The sequence below is a fragment of the Acinonyx jubatus genome, chromosome C2, assembly GCF_027475565.1.
Source record: "Acinonyx jubatus isolate Ajub_Pintada_27869175 chromosome C2, VMU_Ajub_asm_v1.0, whole genome shotgun sequence".
In the NCBI taxonomy this organism is placed as follows: domain Eukaryota; kingdom Metazoa; phylum Chordata; class Mammalia; order Carnivora; family Felidae; genus Acinonyx; species Acinonyx jubatus.
In genome coordinates, this window is record NC_069384.1 from 102,248,652 (window position 1) to 102,255,431 (window position 6,780).

Here is a 6,780-nt window from a genome sequence, read left to right on the forward strand (position 1 = left end):
GTTAACAATTTTCTTTTCTTTCTTTTTTGTGTATGTGAATAATGTATTCTCTGTGTAAAATATATATGTGTGTGTGTGTGTGTGTGTGTGTGTGTTGGGAACGCCAAAAGTAAGTAAAGAGAAAATAAATCTTTGAAATCTGAAAAAAAAAAAGCTTAAGTAATAAATGAAATTTTAGAAAATAACACCTAACTTACTTTCAGAGTTGCATAATTATGTCCTATAGATTTTTTACTTCTTTGTTAGACTCTTTCTAAATTTACTTTGAATTATGAAGATGTATTCTCAACTGATATTAATTCAAAAAATTAATAAAACTAAGATGTGAAAAAAGAGAAGGAAAAATATGAAAAGCTCCTCCAAATGTATTAATTAGGAAAAATACAAACTTCTGACACATCAAGAAGGAGAATAGCATGGCTGATTATCATTTTGATACAAAAATCAGACACATTTGCCAAAAGCTACTGTCAATAAACCAACTGAAAATAAAATTGAAAATCTTTTCTTAAGTTCTATTTACCAATGAAAACTACTTACTAGTCTAATTACTTCAAGGAGGAAACAATTGTAGGAATAAGTCTGAATTAATAAGATGTTAGTACTCAGTATACAAAGAAAGATGTGTATGCGTGTCTGGAGTTGTGTTTTCCAACACTAACTCCCAACACTAATTCTCTGGACATCAACTGCTATCCTTCAGTCCTCCACATGACTACCTCTGCATCATATGCCAATATAAGCCTGAGTCCCTTTTACTTCTAACCAAATGTAAGTTCAAATATAATAAGTTCAATTATAAGTTCAAATTATAAGTTCCCATAATTCAATAGTTTGCTAGAATCACAGATCTCAGGGAAACACGTTACTTACACTCACCAGTTTATTATAAAGGCTACAACTCACGAACAGTCCGATGGAAGAGAGGCATAGGGCAAGGTATGAGTTAGGGCCACATATGCAAGCTCCATGCCTTCTCTTGACTTGCCACCCTCCCAGCACTTCATATGTTTACCAACCAGAAGCATATCAAATCTTGTGACTCAAGAGTTTTTATAGACTTCATGTCCAGCCCCTGCTTCCCACCCTGGAGAATGGTGAGTGGTGAGTGGGACTAAAAGTTCCAATCCTCTAATTACTTGTTTTCTCTGGTGACCAGCCATCTCCTGATGCTATCTAGGGGTCCCACCCTAAGTCACCTTGCTAACATAAATTCCCGGCATATCCAAAAGGACTTATTATGAATAATAAGTCACTTGTATTACTCAAGGAATCCCAAGGGTTTAAGGAGCTCTGTCTCCACCTCCACCCTCTACCACACATGGTGTGCGTAAAACCTACACTTCCTGGGAATAGTTCCTGGTGCACTGGAGGGGAACCAAGGGTCTAACCTCCCTCTCTGAATATTGACTTCACGATCCCCTCTGTTTTCAATACCATACTTTAATTCTTAGTATCTCTGAAATGTGAGTCCTTCAGGGATTCTGGAGGGAAAACAGGTTCATTTCTTGATTCTCAGCCAGTCTTTAGCTTATTTTGACCGACAGAATATGGTAGAAGTACTGCTGTGTGACTTCTGAGTTTCAGCTTCAAGAGATGTTGCAGGTTCTGCTCTCTTCCTCTTGGAACCCTGCCCTGACACTGCCATGTAAGAAGACTAGTGTGACCTACGGGAGAAAGAAAGGCCACCTAGAAGAGAACTGAGGCCCCAGTTAACTGCCAGATATGGGAATAAAGGCACCAAGAACCAGCTATTCTGTAGCCAACATGCGAACTGATCACAAATGTGTGACTGAGCCCAGACAAACCCACATGGAGCAGAGAAAAAACACCACAGCTAAGCACTATTCAAAGTGCCAGCCCACAGAATTGCAAAAAAATAAATGGTTATTTTTAAACACCAGGTGATTTATAGTAAAAGTTAACTGATACAGCCTTTTGCGCTACCCAGAGAGGGGTCCGTATGGTGTTGTTTTGTGTTCCTGTTGTAAGTTAAAGGGAAACTTTCACAATGTCTGGGGCCCTTGATGTCCTATAAATGAAGGAGAAGGATGTCCTCAAATTACTTGCAGCAGGAACTCACTAAGGTGGCACCAACCTTGACTTCCAAATGGAATAGTACATCTACAGAAGGAAAAGTGATGGTATCTACAACATAAATCTGAAGGCAACCTGGGAGAAGCTTCTGCTGGCAGCTCAAGCCATTACTGCCATTGAAAGCCCAGCTGATGTCAGTGTCATATCATTCAAGAATACTGGCCAGCGAGCTGTGCTGAAGTTTGCTGCTTCTGTTAGAGCCACTCTTATTGCTGGCCACTTCGCTGCCCAGATCCAGGCAGCCTTCCAGGAGCCAAGACTTCTGGTGGTTACTGATCCCAGGGCTGACCACCAGCCTCTCACAGAGGCATCTTATGTTGACCCACCTACTACCGCTCTGTGTAACACAGACTCTCCTCTGTGCTACATGGACACTGTCATCCCATGCAACAGCAAGGGAGCTCACTCAGTGGGTCTGATGTGGTGGATGCTGGCCCAGAAAGTTCTGCGCATGCAAGGTACCATTTCCCATGAATACACATAGGAGGTCATACCTTAGCCCTACTTCTAATGGGATCCTGAAGAGATTGAAAAGGAAGAGCAGGCCAACACTGAAAAGGCTGTGACCAAGGAAGAATTTCTAGGTGAATGGACTGCTCCAGCTCCTGAGTTCATCGCTACTCACCCAGAAGTTCGGACTGGTCTGAAGGCGTGCAGGTGCCTCTGTGCCTGTTCAGCAGTTCCCCACTGAAGACTGGGGTGTTGAGCTTGCCAGTGAAGACCGGTCTGCAGCTTCCACTGCTCAGGTCACTGAATGGGCAGGAACAACCACTGAAGACTACTAGTCTTCAGCTGTTCTTCTACAAAGGCAAACAAAATGGAAATGAAGTTGACGGAAAATAAACAGTTTCTAATAAAATAAAATAAAAGTTAACTGATACAATGGCAAGGTATAATGTTCTCTGCAGCTTACCTTCAAATGTTTTAGAAAAGAAACTACACACACACACACACACACACACACACACACTTTTGAGAGAGTATATATATATATATATATATATATATAAATATTTGAGAGAAGTAAAGCAAATATACCAAAATATTAGTGATTAGTAAATTTAGGTGAAAGGTATATGGGTACTCACTATACTATCCTTTCCATTTTTATGTACATTTACAACTATTAAATTAAAATTTCAGGGGAAATAAAATTTAAAATACAGAAGAAAACAATAGTGACAAAATGTTGACAATTGTTGAAGTCAAATAATGGATATGCAGAAATTCATAATATCAATCTTTGTTGATGTTTGACATTTTCACAATAAAAAGTTTTAAATTATACAGCAGGTATGATTGCCATATAGTGGATTAAAATTTGGTTCAAATTTTAAAGGGAGCCAAGGTCAAAAGGGAGCCAAGAAGAATCCCAACAAACAGGCCTTGCAGGGCTCCTCCCAGTTTATAGCACTCATTCCTTAACTGTAACATTCCATTTCTCCTTGACCTGCCACTCTTCATCAAACCTAGCATAAAAGTACACAAGTCTAGTTATTTCTCTGGGTCTTTATTTCCTTATGAAGTCTCCCATACCACATAAAACTTACATTAAATAAATTTTTAAGCTTGTCTTTTTTTTTTCAAGTTTCCTAGTTCAATACAACAGAATTGAATTGCTTCCGTTACCTCAACTAGACTCTCTCAATTTTATAAAGTTATAGACCCTCTACGTTATCTATCTGCTTTCCAACCAACCCTCTGCATCCTTTCTAGCGCAATCTACTACCCATAAAAAGACTGAAAATGGCAAACCATCACTGCCCTGACTTCTGCTGCACTTAGGACAGGGGCATGTGACCCCATTCTGGTCCCATTCCTCTGTTTTAGTAGGCAGTTTACTTGGGTGGAACCAAACTTCAAACTTTGTCTTCCCTGCAGTGGGTGTACATCTGAAATCACTATTCAATTTTTTTTTTTTAAGCCTTACCTGGGCTGCTCAGCTAGCCTTCGCCATGTATGCATGGTTTAGGGCCCAACCAGAGATTTGGGCAGAGTTCATACACAGAATTTGGGGTTCCCCTCTCAGGCTTTCTCCTTTCCAGGATGTTTCCCTTTGTTGTCCTGCTGTTGTGGTCCCTCTGAACTCTGTCCTCTGGTTCTTCAAGCCAATACACTTATCTCTGTGCACAGGGGTTTTAGCTACCCCTTCTAAGGCTTGTCCTCAAGCTGAGAGTCTTTAAAAATGGAGAAACTCACTCAGTGCAATTTTCCTCTTCCAACTGTAGACCCAATTTCTACCTGCTTTTAGTTTCCAATACCTCTAGTTGTTTATTTTTGCCCAGAGTTTATAGGTGTCATATGCAGGAGGATTGGACTGGGAGAGGCTATTTCACATGTACTTTGCAATTCTCTTTCAGAAGACAAAAGAAATACAACGGACTCACAATTTACTGAATACAAATTGCTTAATCTTGCTTTTAACAAAATATTCCAATTCTTTAAAGAATTGCTAATATTAAATGTGTTAATCTTTGTTTATAGGCTAATGAAGAATGCCCATTGTGTACCATATGTAAAACAGATAAAACTATTGATTTTTCCTATATATAAAAGTAAGTATTGTTAGCGATCAATTGTCTTCCACTTGGATTGACATTACTAATTTAGAGTCTTGCTCAACATTTTATTATCAATAGCAGCCCGGGAAAGTCTGACCACTTATTAAGTTTTTAAAATAAACTTAAAAAAAATTTTTTTTAATGTTTATTTTTGAGAGAGAGAGAGAGGCAGAGAGTGAGTAGGGAATGGGCAGAGGGAAAGAGACACAGAATCTGAAGCAGGCTCCAGGTTCTGAGCTGTCAGCACAGAGCCCAATGCGGGACTCAAAATCACAGACCACGAGACCATGACCTGGAGTTGGACACTTAACCAACTGAGCCACCCAGGCATCCTGAAGATACACTTTATACAATGAGTAATGTATACAGTTAATGGAACCATTCTCTTTGCAGTTTAATTGGGAAAGAATATTTTCCAGGTCAAAATTAGGATGCAATAAATCTTACCCAATAGACCTATCAGAAAAACAAAGTATTCTGTATGATTCTTTTCAATAGCCAGTAATCAATAGGTCCAAAAAGGTAGCTATAAGAAGAGCAATACATCGGGTAGAAATAGCAGAACATGAGACAACCTGGAAGAGGCTAAAGATGTCATCTTCTCTCAATTTCCAACAATTCAAAAGGTAGCTCTTGTCATGTAATTATGCATTAATAATATTCTTTAGGGGTGCCTGTGTGGCACAGTCAGTTGGGTGTCTGACTTCAGCTCAGGTCATGATCTCATGGCTCATGAGTTCAAGCCCCACGTCAGGCTCTGTGCTGACAGCTCAGAGCGTAGAGCCTGCTTCAGATTCTGTTTCCCTCTTCCTCAGCCCCTCCCCCGCTAACACTCTGTCTCTCTCCATCTCTCAAAAAATGAATGAAAGTTAAAAAAATAAAAAATAAAATGAAGTAATATTCTTGAGATTATGACAATAGATGCACATTTTACATGAGCAGCTATGCTAAATAGAGTAACAAACATTATGAGAGTGAAGAGTAAAGGTCAAAAGTAGAGTACATTTGTTTTGGGCCCTGCAAGTTGCTGACATTCCTGAGGTGATGATGATAGACCCCCAGCTTTCCTGGCCCTTATGATGATGAATCAGTGCTAACCAACTGACAGATGACCTTTTCTACATGGCTTCCACTTATTGTTTTTGCAGCTGGTTAAACAGCTGTGTCGTAACACCAGCCACTGTGAATCCACAGGAAAGTGATTACAGGCATGGGAGAAATGTCTTTCTTGGAAATTTAAACTAGTTTGTCTGTATGAATGAGAACCCTTGATGAGAAGACTTTAAACACTGTAGTTGTCTGATGATGCAGTGTCAGAGCTAGCCTCTTTATAGAAACCATGCATTATGTATCCAACACCTGGAAGTATGTGTAACACGAGCTTCTGAACATTTCTTCCAGTAGATAGAGGTTTTGTCCACAAAATAATAACTTTGTAGTCTATACACTCAGCTTCCCTCTCATCTCTTGATACCCGGGAAATGACTACAGTTCACAGATGTATTTTATTCCATTTGCAAGTGTTTAAGACAAATGAAACAATATTTTATTTATTTAAAAAATTTTTTTTAACATTTATTCAGTCTTCAGAGACAAAGTATGAGTGGGGGAGGGGCAGAGAGAGAGGGAGACACAGAATCCGAAGCAGTCTACAAGCTCCAAGTTGTCAACACAGAGCCCGATGCGGGGCTCAAACCCATGGACTGTGAGATCATGACCTGAGCTGAAGTTGGATGCTTAACTGACTGCCACTCAGGCACCCCAACAATATTTTAAAATATGAAGAGTTTGGGGGTGCCCGAGGGGCTCAGTCGCTTAAGGGCCCAACTCTTAAACTTGGCTCAGGTCATGATCTCAGATTCATGAGATCAAGACCCGTGTTGGCCTCTGCTGGCAGCATGGAGCCTGCTTGGAACTCTCCTGTTCTCTCTGCCCCTCCTCTGCTCACATTCTGCCTCTCTCAAAATAAATAAATAAACTTTAAAAAATATAAAATATGGAGAGTTTTCTCTCAAATATTCTTTAAAAACATAAATAAAAACCAAGATTTCCATCTTCTCTTGAAGCTAGAAGAATCTGGTAACCCAGCATTGAAAGCCTGCGTGAGGACACTGAGGTGAGT

At 39.8% G+C, this 6,780-nt stretch overlaps 1 pseudogene; it reads left to right on the forward strand.

Annotated features, from left to right (window-relative positions):
- The first annotated feature begins 2,011 nt into the window (after nucleotides 1–2,011).
- LOC106969456 (40S ribosomal protein SA-like) lies at nucleotides 2,012–2,882 on the forward strand (annotated as a pseudogene).
- Nucleotides 2,883–6,780: the final 3,898 nt, after the last annotated feature.